The following is a 22,699-nucleotide window of genomic DNA, read 5'->3' on the forward strand; positions in this document are numbered from 1 at the left end:
CAGGGTACAATTCACCTATCTGCATGTGTTTGGAGTGGGAGAGGAACCCCACAGGGAGAACATGCAAACTCCATGCAGCTAGTGTCCTGGGCAGGAGTGAAGCCCAGAATATATATATATATATATATATATATATATATATATATATATATATATATATATATATATATATATATGGGTGGACATTGGTGAGGGTGGTACCTGCTTCTCCATGCTCTCCTTGCCCCCCACGCTGCCCACTATGGGTGGGGGGATCCTCTCGCAGCTGGCACCCTCCAGCATGTAGAGTCCAGAGGCATGCCCAGGATGCAGGCCAACCTTAAAATGTCAAGGACAACATAAAGCAGACAGGCAGTGTCAGCAGGCATGGCCGGCCACCTATCCCCCATGTAAGTGTAGAAATGGAAGGAGAGGCGCTTACCTAGGAGGAGCACTGAGCAGTATATGGGTCTGCTTGTACTCCCTCTTCTGCTCCTTCAGTACCTGATCTATGCTCTTGCTTATTTTCTTGGCCTCCTTCTCCTCCAGTCAGAGTTTGTCCCATCCCTTCTGCAGAGGATGTTGCTGTTGCACCTGCTGGCCCTTGCTGGGCTTGTGCTGCTGCTTCTTGCTGTCCCCAGTGCCGCTGGCACTGCCTCCCCCATTCTGCATTAGTAGAAGAAGCCCGCCCGGACTGTGCCCTCTCTGGTCGGGTTGCAGAGCTCCCCTCTGCGAGGTTGCCGTCCCTTAGCTGCTGCTGTCATCCGACGGGGGTTCCCAGTCTGGTGCAGATCCCTGTGCCTCAGGTCCCCTGCTCTCATTGGCTCTGACAGCTCTAGGGGCTGCTCGGTGTCCACTGGGATCACCGATTTTCTCCTCTCGTTCCTCGTGTTCAGTGGCAAGGGGAGGGGCCGATCCGTGCAGCTAACCCCGGGTGGAGAATTGTGAAGAGAGAAGCCGATTCATTGGCTGCATGGATCGAGCCCCCTCCCCTCTCCACTGAACACAAGGGGAAAGAGCTCTCGCGGCGGCACTGGCGGCCATTTTGTTGCAGCCAGGAGCCAGTTCAACTGCTGCAGAGCCAAGACATTCCCGATTTCCCTGGACAAAAGGCAAAATCCCAAATTGGGACGGCCTCCAATCGGGACAAGAGTCCCAAAATCGGGATTGTCTCGGGAAAATCTGGACTGTTGGCAACTATGCACAACTCAACATAGTGTTATAGTGCTAACAGGGTACATAGATAACAATGGTTTTCTATGAGCCATACCAAAAGCCAGGCCAAAACCATAGAATTAGACTATAATTGAGCGAGATACAAATTGTATGGTGTAATGAGCGAAAGATAGTGACTGATTTTGAATGACCTAAGTCGTTATGGTGGATAAAAAACGACCGCACAGGGTCGATCTATGGTGATTTTCATACCTTATATGGGACATGTTTATTTATATGAATGTAGCATCCTCTACTTAGGTAGGTGCTAGAGTTTGGATTTTTTTGAGAGAAGGTAAATTTAAGCAGGCCTAACTGGAAGCTAGGCCTGTTTGCTTTAATCTGTATGGGCTGGGAGTGGCCAGAGTAGGCTGGTGACTCACAGATAGCATCACTTCTCGGTTACCTCCCTCTGGCTTCTAGAGTATTCTAGGAGATGAGGGGAAGAGAGGTGGAGTTGCCTGGGGTGATCTAAGGAACCCTGACCAATCCCCAACTTGGATTGACAGGGGGCAGGCATCCTTAAATACCTAGAGGAGGGGTTGTCGGGTGGAAGAACTGGAGATAGAGCACTAGGTTGTCGGGGCCTTTGAGGGCGCTGCCCAGATAGTGATAGTCTGCAAGAAAGTGTTGGGCAGGAGAAATGTCTTGTACTGTACAGGGAGTGTACATAGTTCTGTCCCAAATTGACTGTTCTAAAATTCTACTGGGCATCCCAAAAATTCCGATCCCTATCCAAGTTCAAATCCCTCCATAAAAATACAAAAACAAACATATGGACCGTTAATTGACTCAAGGTGATTGGGAAGTGAATGCCGGGCTAGGCAGGGTGACAGGTGGACCACAACTTTTAGCAGCCCTTACGGGGGTACCGCTACATGAACAACGATCTTAAGTGAATCACAAAGGCATGAAAGTGCCATCAACTGACCCTGTAGATTTGCATTCTCACTGTTTCTCAGATTATAATATTGTATAATGTTAATGATCGTGGTCATTATAAGATTTATATACTAAAAGTGTGCTAAGAAGAAAGTTGCTTAGGCTCCATTCTCACAGGCGTTTTGCCACACTGCAAATCATAAAGTGGGTTCAGTCGCAGTCACTGCAGGTAATCCATTGGCTGTGTGAACAGTCACGAAATAGCTTTGAATGCCAACAGCCTGTCATTGCAGTGTATGGGCTCTGTTGTTGCAGCTATCTGCACACAGCTGACAATCCCAGCCACAGGAATCAGTAGGTTGTTGCGGCTGGGATTTGCAGTGTAGCAAAACGCCCGAGCAAATGGAGCCTGAGACTCAGGTTCACACTGCCGCAATTTGGGATCTGATTTGTGAGACCTCAAGTCACATGTCATGTGAAATCCCACGTAAGGCTCCAATCACACCTATGCATGTGGCTTTTGAATGTTTCTGCAGTGCTTTTTGCTGTGCTTTCCCTGTTTTCGGACACGTGTATTCTATTTTTGATGCTTTTTTTTTCTTTTTACTTGGCCGTTTTGCTGTTGGGCAGATTAAATATTGCAAAACGCACCAAGAAAGCCCTAAAAAGCGCTACATGCTTTTCTTCAGCATCCCTATTGAAGTCTAATGAAACATAAAAGCAAAAAAAGCAGCGTTTTGCATTTAAAAAAGTCCCTGACCCTTTCCAAAAACGCAGAGGCACAAAAATGCATTGATGTGAACGTGTTCCATTCTGCAAAAAACATGAAAAATGCATTGGTGTGAAGCGAGCCTTAGCCCAAGTTCACATTGGGCCGATTTGACATGTCAAATCACATGCCAAATTGGAGCCTATTGCCGGCAATGGCACCGTCCGAATCGGTGCGCCGCTGACTTTGCAATGCCGCACCGATTCCCAAAAGTAGTTCCTGCACTACTTTTGGTGACTTCGGGGGGTGATTTCAATAGACATCTGTGCATTAACCCACACAGATGTCTCTCAAATCGCCCCCGAAGTTGGACTGAAATGCCGGTTTGAAATGGTGCGAGTTCAGCTGAACTCGCACCATTTCAAACCCGCATTCAGTGTGAACTTAGGCTTAGTCAATGAGAGCTGTCATAATTAGCACTACTGAAGTCGCTCCAACTTTAGAAAAGGTTCCTGTACTACTTTACTACTTCTGACTTGTGCCCAGGGGCGTTGCTAGGGGGTGGCTTTTGGGGCTATAGCCCCGAATCTGGGGCCAATAGCCCAGAGTCTCTGCAGGGGTCCCCAAAGGGGAGGGGAGGCTCTCTGGGGACCCTTATGTAAGTGGGGGGGGCTCCCTGGGGACCCTGATTTTAAGGCAGAGGCTCTCTAAGGACCCAGATTTAAGGGGGAGGCTCTCTGGGGACCCTAATGTAAGGGGGAGGCTCTCTGGGAACTCTGATGTAAATGGGGGGCCCTCTGGGTACCCTGATTAAAGGGGGAGGCTCTCTGGGGACCCTGATGTAAGGGGGCTCTCTGGGAACCCTGATGTAAGGGGGGACTCTCTGGGGACCCTGATGTAAGGGGGGACTCTCTGGGGACCCTGATGTAATGGGGGGCTCTCTGGGGACCCTGATGTAAGGGGGGACTCTCTGGGGCCCCTGATGTAAGGGGGGACTCTCTGGGGACCCTGATGTAAGTGGGGGGCTCTCTGGGGATATATATACACACACACACGTATATTACTGTATATACTTGTGTAATGCCCGCCCAAGCATATGACTTTCTTTACTACGCTGCTATGGGCTCTAGCCCCAGATCTTTTGTAGACCTAGTAATGCCCCTGCTTGTGCCCATAGACTTTAGTGGGAGTCACCTCCAAGTCGGATCCTCATCTATATTGATGTGATTTGGATCCGACATTACAGGGAGATTACCCAGGCATTCCCTGAAAGTCGCTTCTAAAGTCACATCAATGTAGTACTCAAGTCGCCAGCAAGTTGCCAGGAAAAGTAGCTCCGTAAGTCGCAATAGTGTAAACTGAGCCTAAGCCCTCATTCACACTGAACGCGGGTTTGAATCCTGCATTTCAGTGCGAGTTCGGGGGCGATTTGAAAGACATCTGTGTGGGTTCATCCACAGATGTCTATTGAAATTGCCCCCGAAGTTGCCAAACGTAGTGCAGGAACTACTTTTGAAAATCAGCCGGCGTCACACTGATTGGGACAGTGCCGTTGCCGTCAAATGGCTGCGATTTGGCATGCGATTTGACATGTCACGCCGATGTAAACGGGGGCTCAGTCCATTTCAATCACCTAAAACATTTGTTTTATTTTCAAATCTGCGCGGCAGAAATGACAGTTGGCAGCAGATCAGTCGCTATGGGCAACGCAAACACTTTTCACACATGTCCTCCTGGGAGCTTTCAATGTTCTCTTCCGATTCAGATTTACTCAGACACGGCAAGGAATAAATAGGAGAGATAGATCTGAATCAGGCTGAGCAAATTCCAACACAAAAGCCAGCAAGGTGGAGCCTGGCAGTCAAGCTTCACGGCAAAGGACAGGTTAACAAGGCAACAGTCTTTGTAGAAGTGGGCGGGGTGGTGTCACCACCTCCTGATGAAGCCCGCCCCCCTGTACTCTAACAGGATCCTGGTGAAGATCTGTAATAACAGCAGGTGCACCTGGCAGCGGCAGGTAAGAGGACTTCAGTGTCTTTCCTATGTATTTCTATGGTCCAGGGTCACAGCATGGGGATCTGAGCTTGTTGGGAACCTGTCAGGACACAAGACAGCTGCTGTACTTCTAATAGATGTGACTGCACAAAGGGTTAACCCATGCCTTCCCTTTCCTGACTGCTCACCTGACATTGTCATGTTGTTCTAGGTATCACTCAAAGAAAGTCTGTGAGCGTACGCTTGTCCTGATATGTTTGCAGAAGGTGTTCACCTGTTGAAATATAGCTAAAGCCAAAAGTTTTTCTTTTTTTAGTTTTGAATAGCGTAGGAAATGGTTAAAATCCGGTTTGGTTTGTCTTTGTTGCCAGTGTCCCCTTAGGGATATTTTCCTTCACTTCCTGCCCTGGAGACAAAATATTCTATAAGAGATAATCTATATAAAGGACGTTTAAAACCCTCTTTGACAGCTGTCATGGGAACTGGTGTCCCCATTGGAACATTCCCCTTCATTTCCTGTTCCAGGGACCACTGTAAAATGTAATCGCAATCGGGACACAGATAGCAAGAAAAAACGTGAAAGGCTCTAACCCTTCCCTGCACTGTCTGGGGAAAAAAAAAAGTTTTACGTTCTAGGGTTCTTTTATGCGGGACGTTGTCCATGAACAGATCCTTTGCTGAATCAGAGCAGAATGGGACAGGTGTCACTTTTGCCTGTTCAGTATTTTGCAGCGTTTTGGCAGTGGACCTTCCTGTACCCTTGTCCGATCTTTAGGCAGCCGGACTTGATTTTGTTTACATCAGGCTGTCTACAATCCGTCATGTTTAGGTCTGGGCTTGGATGGGCTTCAAGGTAAGCAGATGTAAAGGAACGCATGTCCTTTTATGTCCGCTGCCCATAGACATACAAAGAGCCCCCGAACGAATCCGCCTAATAAACTGACAGCTGGACCTGATTAGAAGAAAGGACCCTTGGGGTTCACACAAACTGACCATTAGGGACACACACTGCCAAGATCAGGGAATTTCTGTGGCGGGCACAGTGAGGTTTCTCCATTCAAATCAATGACAGGCTGACACTGGCCACAGATGTTCACATGTTTTTGCATTGTGGTTTACATGCAGTTGGGGACAGATGTGCACCTCTGGATGCCATCTCCGCCTGCACATCTGTCCCTAACCACAGGTATGCCCTCTGTGTGTGATTATATGTGGGCAGTGTCAGCCTGTCATTGATCTGTACAATCTTCCTGTGTGCAGTTGATCAAACACCTGGCCATACCCACCGCAGAAATTCTCTGATCTTGAAGCCCCCATTCACACAGGAGCGATTTGTTACGTGATTTGACAGGTTGCACCATATTGCCAGCAATCGCACTGTTCAAATCGGTGCAATGCCGACTTTGCGGTGTCGCACAGATTAAAAAAAGTAGTTCCTGAACTAAATTATGGCGATTTTGGGTGCGACTTGCATAGACATCTGTGCATGAAGCCGCACAGATGTCTTCCAAGTCGCACCCAAAGATGCACTGACATCGTGTGATTTCAGATGAAGTTGCACGATTTCAAAACGGCAGTCAATGTGAACAGGGGCTAAATGCCACCCTAATCAGCAGTGTGGGTGAACCCCCTAGATATCATTCACATTGTTTGTCTGCAGGATGTGGATGCCCATACACAGGCAGATATTGCAGGTCAGATATATCCTTGCAGATGGCTTTCTGTTTATAAAGGCATCAACTTTTCCATACATCGCTGTCACTTTTATGAAGGATAGAAAAACTTTTGTAGGCTGCACAACTGATGAAAGTGACATATCAGTGTCCGCTCTTGAATACCTGTAAACTGGCTGCCAACCTTGGTCTGAAAAGTGTTTCACTGTGAATCGCTTTTCAGAGGGTGGTTAAATCTGTCATCCTTGTGAAAGAAGCCTTCCAACATCACAAGTAATGGTATATGTACATTGCAGTACAGTGCCATTCACAGTTATATATATAAAAACAATACAACACACACAATTGAATAGTTTGCATCGTTATGTGCTGTGTTCCTGAAAACCACGCATGCCCATTTTTTTTGTGTCCTGCGCTGACAGCTGATTTGTAATGAATGAGCTACCTTAGCCCAGCTAAGGTATACACCGCTCCTAAACCACCCCTGCCCATTGAAATTAATGGGCACCGCTGCCGAAGCGCCTGCAAATCGCTACGGCAGCGCCACATTGTGGGAGCTTTTAACCCCTTCGGGGGGTTAAAGGCGCACCACTAGCGACAGCAAAGCACCGCTTAAACAGGGGTAAGTGGTGCTAAAACTAGCGGCACTTTATCCTACCTCCCCCACCGCCTCAGTGTGAAAGTGCCCCTAAATATCCACTTTGGGAAGATAACCCTTTTGTTGCCAGGCCTTGCACCCCACTTTATCCTGATGTTGCCAGACCATTTTTACAGGCTTTGAGGCCTAATTCACACCAGTCACTGCATTAGAGCGCAGCGGCCGGTGTGCGTTGCAGTCTGGTGCATTGACATTGCAGTGATCCCGCCAATCTCAGCTCACACACTTTTTTTTTTTTTTTTTTTTTTTTTTTTGTAAAAGGAACTTTATATAAATGTCTCACAGTGATAGGCGGTGGATTGCCTCACACTGTGCTGAAAAAATATCGACTGCCATACTTTTTTTCACTGCATACCGCTCATACACCACTGCAATTGTGGGAACCAGACTCATAGGAGATATGGCTTTTCTCCTTCTCTTGCAGTGAGACTGTGCTAGAAGGCCCTATGCAATCCCACTGCACCTTATGTGAATGGTCCCTTTGGTGTAAGTCCATGAATAGTTGTGTATGGCCTTGTTTTCACTTGTGTCACTCATTGAAAAGCGATCTTCATTTAGATTGCTCTTTTGAGAGGTGGTGAGAAGGTGCTGCATCGCCTAGTCACCAATTGTTTTAACCCTCTAAATGCCAGACTATCATGCCGGATCTGAGTATGCACTGTCGTCCTGTGGTGCCAGGCAAACAGTACGGGGGTATCATTCCTGTTCCTCAGCCACTGCCTTTCTAAAGGGGGAGCGAATTTAGGGGAGGTAAAAATATGATTCTCTGACAGGTCCGTTGGTGCACAGTGTGGATCTGTCATTGGCAGAGCGATCCCCGCTGAGCAAGCGGATGTTCACGGGGCAGATCATCACTGATCCGTCCCGTGTGAAAGAGCCATAAGTGTCATTTCTGTCTGCTGCTTTGTTCCTCTATCATTATGAATCACTTTTAACAAATTTTCCTGACACCAAGAGAAAATAGGTGACAGGGGAGGGATCTCCAGCTGATTGACTGCCTCAGCTCTGTTGCTGTGTGGAGGGGGGTGTGTTTCTTCCCTCCAATCAGCTCTCAGAGCTCTCCTCACTGATCTCTGCAGAGTTTAATTTCAGCTCTCCGCTTTTTTTTTTTTTTTTTTTTTTTCTGACAGCTCAGACAAGCTTTATAAATCCTGGATTTTGAAGGGATGTAGAGAAGAGGGGGACTGCAGATAAACCGGTACACCTTATGTAGGAGGATTTGTTTCATCTCTCTGTATCACCCGAGGCCAGTCACTTCACTGGGTATATGTTACAACCACTTTTAAAGCTGATTTTCTCTCCATTGATTTGTAAATCCTGTGTAGGTGTTAATTCAAAAATTATAATTCACTGATCCATCCACACCTTTCTTAAACATGTACAATGCTCTGCACCTAATGGCCAGTAATTAGGTCATCTGCAGCTCTTTTGATGATTAATATAAAGTGTAAATTTTGATGGTTGGTTAACTTTCCATTTTCTGACCATTGTTGTCTTCCTTACTGTATATCACATCTCCCTTGGCAAACGGAGTTCAGTTTCAAAGCTAGAAAAAAAAAATGTGTGAAGTACGATACAGGGGCCATCCTTCTATTTCACAGCCTATACGCACACAAGCAGTATTTTCTATTCATATGGTATATACGCACAAAGCTATATAGACAATTCTACACAAAAACAAGTGCACAAAAAAAAACATGTAAATAAAAAAAATATGCAATGTTCATCAGCCCTAATATTGCATCCATATCCACATATGCAGGTATAGGCTTCATTACAATGCTTATGATTTGCAAACTCACCAAACATTGAGCTCTAATTTTAATTGAAGGTCTTTCATAACTACATGTTTTGCTACAGTCCTCGTATTGGTTCCTGTACCATATATGATTTCTCCCCATAAGTAAAATATTATTCCTTTTCTTAAGTGGTATTAAACCCAAAAACAAAAATGTATAAAATGTAGGCGTCTGAAGTCTACTAAGTTTTTAGAGGTGACGGCTGCATTAATTAGTTTTCTTTTTTTCCTTCCTTTTTTTTTTTTTTTTGGCATTTTTTTTAAAATTTATCTTCTCCTGGTGAACCAGCCAGTAATTTTTGTAGGTTTTTTTTTTCTTTTTTTTCAACTTCTACAACAGACCAAGTTATCCGGCAAAAATGGCAGTTAGAGGTTCGAGATAAACCATTTACCACTTTTCAGAGGGACTGGCAATGGTCCCTTTTGTATTCATTTATGTAACACATTAATTACAAAAAGGGAAAAAAAAAGCCTGTGGGTGTAAGATTTTGCTCGAGTTCAGCTTTAATTCATTTTGCACTAGCAGATTTAGAAGGACTAGACATCTAAAGGCCCGTACACAGGATCATAAAATTGTACGAAAAATATTGCTTTCAAAACGATCGTACGATAATCTGATCGGTAGTACACAGCCTTTGAGAGCTGATCACGACAGTTCATCCGATATTCAATCGGATAAGCATTAAAAAATGTTCTCGTCTGATGCAAGGATCGTATAATCTTCGTTTGATCAGTACAGTTGTCCCCAGACTGATAATGCTGCTGTCCATAGGCGTCTCTGTTGCTCCAGAGTGGAAGTACTCAACCTGTACTACCTGAAGTACTAGCAGTATGCTTTATGTAATGTGGGGATACCTTCCATCCACAGGGGGCTTTTTCCCCAATGTTAGTTCTTCCCTGTATTGTCTTCATGATTATGGATACACATACAGTGGGGCAAAAAAGTATTTAGTCAGCCACCAATTGTGCAAGTTCTCCCACTTAAAAAGATGAGAGAGGCCTGTAATTGTCATCATAGGTATACCTCAACTATGAGAGACAAAATGTGGAAACAAATCCAGACAATCACATTGTATGATTTTTGAAAGAATTTATTTGCAAATTATGGTGGAAGATAAGTATTTGGTCAATATCAAAAGTTCATCTCAATACTTTGTTATATATCCTTTGTTGGCAATGACAGAGGTCAAACGTTTTCTGTAAGTCTTCACAAGGTTGTCATACACTGTTGCTGGTATGTTGGCCCATTCCTCCATTCAGATCTCCTCTAGAGCATTGATGTTTTGGGGCTGTCGCTGGGCAACACGGACTTTCAACTCCCTCCAAAGGTTTTCTATGGGGTTGAGATCTGGAGACTGGCTAGGCCACTCCAGGACCTTGAAATGCTTCTTATGAAGCCACTTCTTCATTGCCTGTGCAGTGTGTGTTTGGGATCATTGTCATGCTGAAAGACCCAGCCACATTTCATCTTCAATGCCCTTGCTGATGGGAGGAGGTTTGCACTCAAAATCTCACGATACATGGCCCCATTCATTCTTTCATGTACACGGATCAGTCGTCCTGTTCCCTTTGCAGAGAAACAGCCCCAAAGCATGATGTTGCCACCCCCATGCTTCACAGTAGGTATGGTGTTCTTTGGTTGCAACTCAGCATTCTCTCTCTTTCAAACACGACGAGTTTCATCCAAATGCACTCTAGCAAACCTCAGACGGGCCCGGACATATACCCGCTTAAGCAGTGGGACACATCTGGCACTGCAGGATCTGAGTCCCTGGTGGCGTAGTGCGTTACTGATGGTAGCCTTTGTTACGTTGGTCCCAGCTCTGCAGGTCATTCACTAGGTCCCCCTGTGTGGTTCTGGGATTTTTGCTTACCGTTCTTGTGGTCATTTTGACCCCACGGGGTGAGATCTTGCGTGGAGCCCCAGATCGAGGGAGATTATCAGTGGTCTTGTATGTCTTCCATTTTCTAATTATTGCTCCCACAGTTGATTTATTCACACCAAGCTGCTTGTCTATTGCAGATTCAGTCTTCCCAGCCTGGTGCAGATCTACAATTTTGTTTCTGGTGTCCTTCGACAGCTCCATGGTCTTCACCATAGTGGAGTTTGGAGTGTGACTGTTTGACGTTGTGGACAGGTGTCTTTTATACTGATAAGAAGTTCAAACAGGTGCCATTAATACAGGTAATGAGTGGAGGACAGAGGAGCCTCTTATAGAAGAAGATACAGGTCTGTGAGAGACAGAAATCTTGCTTGTTTGTATTTGACCAAATACTTATTTTCCACCATAATGTGCAAATAAATTCTTTCAAAAATCAGACAATGTGATTGTCTGGATTTGTTTCCACATTTTTGTCTCTCATAGTTGAGGTATACCTATGATGACAATTACAGGCCTCTCTCATCTTTTTAAGTGGGAGAACTTGCACAATTGGTGGCTGACTAAATACTTTTTTTGCCCCACTGTACTGTATTGTGTGTGTGTGTGTGTGTGTGTGTGTGTGTGTGTAAATGGGCCATTGTAGCTCTCCGCCTGTTTTTTTTTCTTCAGTCCTGACTGCTTGATCCTCATGTATCATTAAGGCTGGGTTCACACTATTGAGAATTGGATGCGGTTCTACACATCCAATTTGCAATAGCAGGAGATTTTGACTGGCTCTCTATGGAGCCGATTCACATATCTCCGCTGTGGCTCCGGTGCGAGTTTGCACGGGAGTCCTGTGCGTCTTTTGGTCCGTTTAAGGTCCGACTTCAGCCAAAAATTTGGGCTTAAATCGGACCTGAAACTTTGAACGGGGACACACTGGACCCCTGCTGTGAGCCGCATACGAAGATAGTATGAACCCAGCCTAAAACTTTCATTAAAAAAAAAAAAATGGGGTGTGTGTTAGGCTGGGTTCACATATGTCCGGCTGAGGTTTGCAGTTCGGAGTCTGGTGCATTTCTGTTCACTGGATCAGGTGCAAATTTTTGCCAGACTTCACACCTGAACCGGACCCAAAAACAAACAGGACAATTTTTAAAACCACATCGCTGCCGTCCTGGACATGTGTGAACCGGCTCCATTGAGAGCCAGTCACGTTCACATGTCATGCGAATTAGATGCAGTTTAAAACGCATCCAATTGCCATATATGTGAACCCAGTCTTACTGGCCGAATCATCAGGTGAAAATAAAGAGAAAAAAAGAAAATGAATGCAGCCGCCACACTGAAGGATTTATAAGCTACAATGTCCAGCCAAAACAATTTTTTACTTTTTTAATTCTTCTTTTTTGTATAGATGGGGAGGGATTAGAACCCCTGTCTAGCAGTATTTTTAATATCTAGTAGAGTGTACCTTTTACACCCCTTTTAAGTGCGCATTCTGATCAGGTCTGCCTGTCAGTTTTTGAGGTGGACCTGATCAGTAGGTCCATGGAGCCCTATGGACAGTTGGATGTAAACAGACTTGTGTCCATTTACACCCGCCTATCTCTGCGTTCGCCCAGGTCTGGGAGGAAAAAAAAAAATCAGAAAAGGACTGCATCCCATTTATTTATTTTTTTTTTTTCTGGATTGGAGGTAGCCTGATGGAAACATAGTGGACTCCTTAAAGTGAAACTCCAGCCATTTTTTTTTCCCCAAGTGGCAATAATGTAGTTTTACTCACAACAGCTGATCAGATTTTAGCTTTAATAAGGATCCTGATAAATTGCCCAATGTCAGAAAGTGATTTTAGCACTGCCATTGACAAATAGGCCACGTAGAGCTTAACCCATGCTGTGGCACAATTAACCCTAAACTGCGTGTTTTGTTTTGTAAGTGTAGCAAGATCCCAGGCCTCCTTTGATCTGAAGAGAACCTCCAGGGCCAGGGATAGCTGACATTCTTCTGTATGTAGAGGGTTGTGAGGCATGGTGGGTGTATCATTGTTAAAGTTATTGGGCGCCAGACACTTCTTGGATGCAAAAAGAAAGTTTATTTCTCTTAACAAACCTTTTTGGGGGAGAGAGGGTTAAGGCCAGGACTCCCTTAGGTAGTTGCACGATTAATTGGCAGACACGGAGGCTTCAATAGAAGGACAGCCATGCAGGGAAAGGCATCCAGCAAGATGCCACATTTGCATGTGTAGGAATTCTGTCTCCTATGGCAACAGTTCCAAACGCAAGTCTTATCCGTTCCGTCACTCTCCATTACAATCACTCCTTGTAGTTCTTCAGTACACTTAGCTCCCTGTCTCTCACTAGACCCACTGATTCACTGCCACTAAAACCCTTGAGCTCCTCCAATCTTCACGGTAGTATCTTCCTCAAGTGTCACCCCTGCTTCTCTGCTGGGTCCCTAGCTTGGCACTCTAGATGCCTCTCAAGCTTCACCCCCCGTTGGCCTGCTCGGTCCCTGGCTTGACACACAAGGCTGCTCTGTAAGTGTCACCTCTGCTGGCTGGGTCCCTGGCTTGATTCCCACTGAAGTTTCCTGATTCTTCACCGTTCTCAGTTGGTGAGACTACTGTTCCGGTATTTGCTTCAGGTATACACTGTGGTCCCTGGTAATAAGGCGGATAGTCCCTTACTGGCGACAGCTTTTCCTCTACCTCCAACCACGACAAGTTCTCCAGCCGACAGAACCGTCACTGTTGGTTGGACTGCAAGCTGCAGTCCCAACCCTGCGCTGCTCTCTTGCTTCTGGATAGGCTCTGGCAGCCTAGCAGCCAGATGTGCCCGGGATAGACCCCATCTCCGGCCTAGCAACCGGGCAATACAACACACGTCCACCCAGACAGCCGTCCAGGTGGCACAGAACCCCCGATCACCTGACCTTACCCGGATATATAGGCTCTCCCAGCAGGTCAAGGGATTCAAAGGAAACCCCTGCCCATTGGCTGAGATACCCCATATGCCCATTACCCAACCTTGTGTTTCCCTTGTCGTATCCAGTACCACCAAGTACCGGGCCACCTAATGGTAGAAGAGAAAAGTGCAACAAGGCCAAACTTAGGGGGAAATCAATAGATCTCTAGCAATCAACAAGGATAACTAATCCTGACAAGCAGGGCCGGTCCCAGGCGGGTGCACGGGGTGCAGTGCACCCAGGCGCCACAGAGGTGGGGGCGCTGAAGCGCCAGAGTGCTCCCCTCCCTCCTCCTCCTCCCCTCCGTGTCCAGAAGTAGCTCTGTCCGCAGCAGCGCGCCGGCGCCGCTGTGCTTTACATTGCTAGAGCCTGTCCCCCCTCCCTCCTCCTCCTGTCAGAGGAGGGCAGCCGCCGGAGATCGGAGCGGCTGGTCTCTGTGTTGAGAGAGACCAGCCGCGCAGTGACTTCGCTGGGGGGAGGGGGGGTGGCCCGTGCCTGCAGCCTGACACAGGTTCTCTCTCTCCTCCGCTGTCTCTCACTCCCGCCTAAGCTGCTGCCTGCAGCCTGTCTCGTTCTGTTCTTCACCCGGGCGGCGCGGCTGCACACTGTCCTCTCTAACTGCTGCCCGGGTGTTAATGTGTCTATCTGTACTTATAGAGGGAGGTTTGTCCCTGGGGCGGTCTGTACTAATGGGGGGGGGTTGACCTGGGGGGGCGATCTGTACTAATGGGGGGGTTGTCCTGGGGGGGCGGTCTGTACTAATGGGGGGGTTGTCCTGGGGGGCGGTCTGTACTAATGGGGGGTTGTCCTGGGGGGCGGTCTGTACTAATGGGGGTTGTCCTGGGGGGTCTGTACTAATGGGGGGGTTGTCCTGGGGGGTCTGTACTAATGGGGGGGTTGTCCTGGGGGGTCTGTACTAATGGGGGGGTTGTCCTGGGGGTCTGTACTAATGGGGGGGTTGTCCTGGGGGTCTGTACTAATGGGGGGGGTTGTCCTGGGGGTCTGTACTAATGGGGGGGGTTGTCCTGGGGGTCTGTACTAATGGAGGGGGAGTTGTCTTGGGGGGGTCTGTACTAATGGAGGGGGAGTTGTCTTGGGGGGGTCTGTACTAATGGAGGGGGAGTTGTCTTGTGGGGGTCTGTACTAATGGAGGGGGGAGTTGTCTTGGGGGGGGTCTGTACTAATGGAGGGGGGAGTTGTCTTGGGGGGGGTCTGTACTAATGGAGGGGGGAGTTGTCTTGGGGGGGTCTGTACTAATGGAGGGGGGAGTTGTCTTGGGGGGTCTGTACTAATGGAGGGGGGAGTTGTCTTGGGGGGGTCTGTACTAATGGAGGGGGGAGTTGTCTTGGGGGGGTCTGTACTAATGGAGGGGGGAGTTGTCTTGGGGGGGTCTGTACTAATGGAGGGGGGAGTTGTCTTGGGGGGGTCTGTACTAATGGAGGGGGGAGTTGTCTTGGGGGGGTCTGTACTAATGGAGGGGGGAGTTGTCTTGGGGGGGTCTGTACTAATGGAGGGGGGAGTTGTCTTGGGGGGGTCTGTACTAATGGAGGGGGGAGTTGTCTTGGGGGGGTCTGTACTAATGGAGGGGGGAGTTGTCTTGGGGGGGTCTGTACTAATGGAGGGGGGAGTTGTCTTGGGGGGGTCTGTACTAATGGAGGGGGGAGTTGTCTTGGGGGGGGTCTGTACTAATGGAAGGGGGAGTTGTCTTGGGGGGTCTGTACTAATGGAGGGGGGATTTGTCTTGGGGGGGTCTGTACTAATGGAGGGGGGATTTGTCTTGGGGGGGTCTGTACTAATGGAGGGGGGGGTTTGTCCTGGGGGTCTGTACTAATGGAGGGGGGGTGTTTGTCCTGGGGGTCTGTACTAATGGAGGGGGGGTGTTTGTCCGGGGGGTCTGTACTAATGGAGGGGGGGTCCTGGGGGGGGTCTGTACTAATGAAGGGGGGGTTTGTCCTGGTGGGGGGTCTGTACTAATGGAGGGGGGATTTGTCTTGGGGGGGGTCTGTACTAATGGAGGGGGGATTTGTCTTGGGGGGGTCTGTACTAATGGAGGGGGGATTTGTCCGGGGGGGTCTGTACTAATGGAGGGGGGGGTTTGTCCTGGGGGTCTGTACTAATGGAGGGGGGGTGTTTGTCCGGGGGGTCTGTACTAATGGAGGGGGGGTCCTGGGGGGGGTCTGTACTAATGAAGGGGGGGTTTGTCCTGGTGGGGGGTCTGTACTAATGAAGGGGGGATTTGTCCTGTGGGGGTCTGTACTAGTGGAGGGGGGGTTCTCCTGGGGGGTCTGTACTAATGGAGGGGGGGGTTTGTCCTGGGGGGGTCTGTACTAATGGAGGGGGGGTGTCCTGGGGGGGTCTGTACTAATGAAGGGGGGCTTTGTCCTGGGGGGGATCTGTACTAATGGAGGGGGGGTTGTCCTGGTGGGGGTCTACTAATGGAGGGGGGGGTGGTTTGTCCTGGGGGGGTCTATACTGATGAAGGGGGGTCTGTACTGAGAGAGGGGTTTATACTTAGTGGGGGTCTATACTTAGTGGAGGGAGGTCTGTACTGAGGGGCGACTAAAGTTGGTGGAAGGAGGGTGACACCATGTTATACCGCACCTGGTGACACCAACCCTAGTGACGTCACTGCAGCTGCAGGCTCTTCTTTCGCCCCTTCCCCTCCCTCTCCCTCTCCCTCTCCTCCGCACGTGCATTGCTATACTAGTGAGCGGCGCTGGCCAGCACAGCCTCCCACTATGTTTCTTCCCCCGCCTTCATATCAGCCAGGGAAAAATAGAATAGAAAAAGGAGAAGAGGATTGTGGGACATGTAGTCCCGAGGACTGGCAGCCCCACTGTAACACGGAAACTGCAGTCCACACAGCAGGCTCAGCTGAATGGGAGAGAGAGAGATACAGGAGCCTGAGAAAGCTTTCAGGGAAGTGCACCCAGGACTCCAGAGGGAGAGGGCAGTGCTCAGGAAACACCATCAGAGAGGAAACCCCGCTGCCCTGCGCCACCAGAGGGAAAGCCACACAGCCTGGTGCCATCCCTGGCGGAGAAAGGAATGGAGAATACAGATCTGGGTGCTACCCAGCGGAGTCACCACGGGCAATTCAGAGTGAGCTTACTCCTGATCAGAGGAACCATCGCTGGGTCAGGTGAGAGGGCCAATCGGCCATTATCTACTAATGTCCATAGGAACTGCAGTCTCTGACCATCTCCTGTATTATATCTGCAGTCTCTGACCTTCTCTTGTATCATGTCTGCAGTCTCTGACCATCTCCTGTATCATGTCTGCAGTCTCCGATCATCTCCTGTATCGTGTCTGCAGTCTCTGATCATCTCCTGTATCATGTCTGCAGTCTCTGATCATCTCCTGTACCATGTCTGCAGTCTCTGATCATCTCCTTTACCATGTCTGCAGTCTCTGATTGTCTCTTGTATCATGTCTGCAGTCTCTGATCATCTCCTGTACTATGTCTACAGTCTCTGATCATCTCCTGTACTATGTCTACAGTCTCTGATCATCTCCTGTACCATGTCTGCAGTCTCTGATCATCTCCTGTACCATGTCTGTAGTCTCTGACCATCTCCTGTACCATGTGTGCAGTCTCTGACTGTCTCTTGTATCATGTCTGCAGTCTCTGACTGTCTCTTGTATCATGTCTGCAGTCTCTGACTGTCTCTTGTATCATGTCTGCAGTCTCTGACCATCTCTTGTATCATGTCTGCAATCTCTGACCAGCTTCTGTACCATGTCTGCAGTGTCTGACTGTCTCTTGTATCATGTCTGCAGTCTCTGATCATCTCCTGTACTATGTCTGCAGTCTCTGACCATCTCCTGTACTATGTCTGCAGTCTCTGACCATCTCCTGTACTATGTCTGCAGTCTCTGACCATCTCCTGTACCATGTCTGCAGTCTCTGATCGTCTCCTGCACTATGTCTACAGTCTCTGATCATCTCCTGTACCATGTCTGCAGTCTCTGACCAACTCCTGTACCATGTCTACAGTCTCTGTCCAGCTCTTGTATCATGTCTGCAGTCTCTGACCGTATCCTGTATTATGTCTGGGGACTCTTTCTAACAGAAGCCCTCTCTGTGTGGATCAGAGAGACTCCCCTCCAGGTCTCATTAGTGTTCTCTCTTCCTGTATTTTCTTTATTGTTGAGATCATGGGAGGATTTCAGGGTAACAAAGACTTCTTAGGGGAGCAGCTCTGTGTTTGAGTCGTTGCCATAGAATCATTTGTAAAGGGGTGGAGTTGGTAAGATGACCACACCCACATGGGGCGCCAGAAATATTTCTGCACCCAGGCGCCGGTGGCCCTAGGATCGGCCCTGCTGACAAGTAAATTTGTGAGGAACAACCCTGCCTAAACTCCAGGGTGGTACATAAGAATAGTTTTAAATTAATAATAATAAAAAAAAACAATATTCACCTGCTCGCCTGTGTGAATGAGCGTTTACTATTATTTTGAATACAAACCTTTATTAACAAGTACATCCATGGCTCACAGTGAATTGTGCAATATATATTGGGGACGGAAAGTATTCAGACCCCATTAAATTTTTCACTCTTTGTTATATTGCAGCTATTTGCTAAAATCATTTAAGTTAATTTTTTTTCCTCATTAATGTACACACAGCACCCCATATTGACAGAAAAACACAGAATTGTTGACATTTTTGCAGATTTATTAAAAAAGAAAAACTGAAATATCACATGGTCCTAAGTATTCAGACGCTTTGCTCAGTATTTAGCAGAAGCACCCTTTTGATCTAATACAGCCACGAGTCTTTTTGGGAAAGATGCAACAAGTTTTTCACACCTGGATTTGGGGATCTTCTGCCATTCCTCCTTGCACATCCTCTCCAGTTCTGTCAGGTTGGATGGTAAACGTTGGTGGACAGCCATTTTTAGGTCTCTCCAGAGATGCTCAATTGGGTTTAAGTCAGGGCTCTGGCTGGGCCATTCAAGAACAGTCACGGAGTTGTTGTAAAGCCACTCCTTCGTTATTTTAGCTGTGTGCTTAGGGTCATTGTCTTGTTGGAAGGTAAACCTTCGGCCCAGTCTGAGTTCCTGAGCACTCTGGAGAAGGTTTTTGTCCAGGATATCCCTGTACTTGGCCGCATTCATCTTTCCCTCAATTGCAACCAGTCGTCCTGTCCCTGCAGCTGAAAAACACCCCCACAGCATGATGCTGCCACCACCATGCTTCACTGTTGGGACTGTATTGGACAGGTGATGAGCAGTGCCTGTTTTTCTCCACACATACCGCTTAGAATTAAGGCCAAAAAGTCTCATCAGACCATAGAATCTTATTTCTCACCAGCTTGGAGTCTTTCAGGTGTTTTTTTTAGCAAACTCCATGCGGGCTTTCATGTGTCTTGCACTGAGGAGAGGCTTCCGTCGGGCCACTCTGCCATAAAGCCCCGACTGGTGGAGGACTGCAGTGATGGTTGACTTTCTACAACTTTCTCCCATCTCCCGACTGCATCTCTGGAGCTCAGCCACAGTGATCTTTGGGTTCTTCTTTACCTCTCTCACCAAGGCTCTTCTCCCCCGATAGCTCAGTTTGGCCGGACGGCCAGCTCTAGGAAGGGTTCTGGTCGTCCCAAACGTCTTCCATTTAAGGATTATGGAGGTCACTAAGCTCTTAGGAACCTTAGGTGCAGCAGAAATTTTTTTGTAACCTTGGCCAGATCTGTGCCTTGCCACAATTCTGTCTCTGAGCTCTTCAGGCAGTTTCTTTGACCTCATAATTCTCATTTGCTCTGACATGCACTGTGAGCTGTAGGGTCTTATATAGACAGGTGTGTGGCTTTCCTAATCAAGTCCAATCAGTATAATCAAACACAGCTGGACTCAAATGAAGGTGTAGAACCATCTCAAGGATGATCAGAAGAAATGGACAGCACCTGAGTTAAATATATGAATGTCACAGCAAAGGGTCAGAATACTTAGGACCATGTGATATTTCAGTTTTTCTTTTTTAATAAATCTGCAAAAATGTCAACAATTCTGTGTTTTTCTGTCAATATGGGGTGCTGTGTGTATATTAATGAGGAAAAATAATGAACTTAAATGATTTTAGCAAATGGCTCAATTCAAAATACTAACAATAAGTTACAAAGCCACCCACAACTCTGCCCCCAGCCTCATCACTAGTCTAGTCTCAAAATACCAACCTAATCACCCTCTCCCATATCCACCTCCAGGACTTCTCCTGAACCTCGACCATCCTCTGGAATTCCCTACCCCAATCTGTCAGACTGTCTCCAAATTTATCAGCTTTTAAGCGATCTCTGAAAACTTTCCTCTTCAGGGAAGCCTATCCTGCCTCCATCTAACAACTGCACTATTTTCTCCATTAGCTCATCCCCCATAGCTATTACCCTTTTGTATAACTTGACCCTCCATCCTAGATTGTAAGCTCTAATGAGCAGGGCTCTCTGATTCCCCCCTGTATTGAATTGTATTGTGATTGTACTGTTTGCCCTAAAGTTGTAAAGCGCTGCGTAAACTGTCGGCGCTATATAAATCCTGAATAATAATAATAATAATATTATTATTATTTATTATTATTGTTAATAAAAAAAATATAAATAAATTAAAAAATAAATATATATAATATAATATAATATAAATATATAGTGTTTTCCTTCATATCTGAGGAGTTATTTTTTTAACAATTCTTATAGATTGTTTTGCGGTAATATTACATTTCAAGGACTATAATGCATGCTTTTAGGCTTGACATATTTTACTGCTTTTAGGTGTAAGTAATATTATTTTCTGAAATGTTAACCGCATGTAGCTAACAGGCATTCGTTGTTCTTGAATGACTAACATTGGTTGCTGGGATGTTATAAAGCCTTTTGACACGTAAAGCTGATTAATGACCCCTGTGTTTTTTAATCTTTGTTGAACTCCATCACTGTTATTGTTGGTTGGAGAAGGAATTAGGATCATATGGCACCCCCCTGCAATCATTCTGCATTATAGAAGGGAGGTGAATGTTGACTTTGGTGACTTTGGTTTGTATTTACTGTGGCATAGTTAATCTCATAATTGACAGGTTATGAAATGGTACGTATTGTAGAATTGCTTTACAATTATTCTTGCTTTACATTGTAAGCACTGCGTCAACACACGAGGCTCATACAAAACTTGTCATGTGCGGATTGCAATAAGTTGGAGATGGCATTGTAGTGGATTTCCAAGGACGGTGCAGCACTTTTCACAACTGTCAGGCTCGGTTCACACTGGGACGACTTGGGATCCGACTTGTCGCCCCTCAAGTCGCCCCAAGTCGCCCCAGAAAGAGATTCACATGAGAGTGAATGGGAGCGTCTTAAATGACACTACTGAAGTCGCTCCGACTTCAGAGCGTACTCCCTGTACTACTTGGATCCGACTTGGTAGGCGACCTGTACCATAGAAATCAATGGAAGTCGCCTCCAAGTCGGATCTCTCTGTAAAGTCAAGCGACTTTGCAGGGAAAACCCCTCCCTCCCCCCCTCCCTCCCAGAGAGCTGATTGGCCACAGGCGAAGTCGCCTGTCATGCAGGCGACTTCAAGTCGCCTTGTAATTTGCTAAAGTCGCGTCGAAGTCGCGTCGAAGTCGCGTCGAAGTCGCGTCGAAGTCGCGTCGAAGTCGCCGTGCAAAGTCGCGCTGAAGTCGTGTTGCCCCAGTGTGAACCGAGCCTTATTCTCCTTCTTGTATATTACTAACCGAATATTCCAGATTATCATAATATTCATATGTCCACGAAACCCGTCAATGCTTTTTTTTTTTTTTTTTTTTTTTTTTTTTTTTTTTTATTAATGACATTTTTCATATGCTATTTGTTCATTTTGAACAACAAAAATACCCTGGTAGTTGGACACCCTGGCACTGCAAGGTTTAATGCTCATTATGTCTAAAGGTGCCATCAGTAATACCATAATCTGCGCTCTAGCAGGCTCTCCCTATCCATGTGTCCAGAACCGCCTCTCTCTAAGCCACCCATGGCTATGATCAACCCTCCACATACAATGCAGGGTTAAAGTGGATGTAAACCCTTAGCCCGGGTTCACACTACAATGGGCTGCGGATCGCACAGGAGCGCTGTGCGTCCCTGTTCCCCGTTTCAGGGACGAATCGGGGCCAATTCTATGCCTGAATTCGGCCCTGAAACAGAGCCAAAGACGCACAGCGTTTTTGTGCAGTGCGCTCCGCATACTAGCTCATTATGCCTTTGTCATGCAGGTGTTATTTTTTTTTTTCAGAAGTGGGTTTACAACCACTTTAAAAGCCCTGCATTGTATGTGAAGACACTGAGAGACTCACAGGCCGAAACTTTCAGGAAGAAGAGGTCAGCGCTAGAGCCTGTTGGAATTGTATAAATCAAGCCTTTCCCTCTACCCCCTAGAAATAACAAGCATTGCAGTGGGATCCCACATTTGAGGGTATTCTTGTGTTCCATGCTGAAGTTCAGATTTAAAGCTGAACTCTTTTTAGTAATTAAAATACATGTTAAGAAACGTATAGTTTGTAAACTGTCTTATCTGCTAAAGTATTTCTAATTCTGTCCAGCCACTTTTGCGTTTCATAAACCACAGACGAGATGGTAACACTGTACGGTACAGTGCCTTGAAAAAGTATTCATACCCCTTGAAATTTCCCACATTTTTTCATGTTAGAATCAAAAATGTAATGGTCTATTAAATAAAATCCCAATTAAAATAAAAGCACAAAATGGCACATAAAAGTGGAAGAAAAAATTATAAACTGTTTTAAAAAAAAATTTTTTTTTCCAATATGTGAAAAGTGTGGCATGCATTTTTTTGTATTCAGCCACCCTCTATACGTTGTAGAACCACCTTTTGCTGCAATTACAGCTGCAAGTCATTTTGTGGCTGTCTCTACGAGCTTCGCACATCTAGAGTGAAATTTTTACCAATTCTTCTTTGCAAAATAGCTTAAGCTC

General features: G+C 46.7%; 2 protein-coding genes across 2 annotated transcripts in view; both read left to right on the plus strand.

The window, feature by feature from the left end:
* RPLP2 (ribosomal protein lateral stalk subunit P2) overlaps positions 1–22,699 on the plus strand; it is a 483,637-nt gene that overhangs the window by 255,748 nt on the left and 205,190 nt on the right. The gene's annotated exons all lie outside the window — the stretch shown is intronic.
* The window catches only part of CRACR2B (calcium release activated channel regulator 2B), a 140,236-nt gene continuing 122,281 nt past the window's right edge, over positions 4,745–22,699 (plus strand). The window contains exon 1 of the mRNA XM_073604824.1: positions 4,745–4,802. The gene's annotated coding sequence lies outside the window, so the exon portion shown is untranslated. The remainder of the gene's footprint in view (positions 4,803–22,699) is intronic.

The sequence above is a fragment of the Aquarana catesbeiana genome, linkage group LG11 (genome assembly GCF_042186555.1).
Source record: "Aquarana catesbeiana isolate 2022-GZ linkage group LG11, ASM4218655v1, whole genome shotgun sequence".
Taxonomy (NCBI): Eukaryota; Metazoa; Chordata; class Amphibia; order Anura; family Ranidae; genus Aquarana; species Aquarana catesbeiana.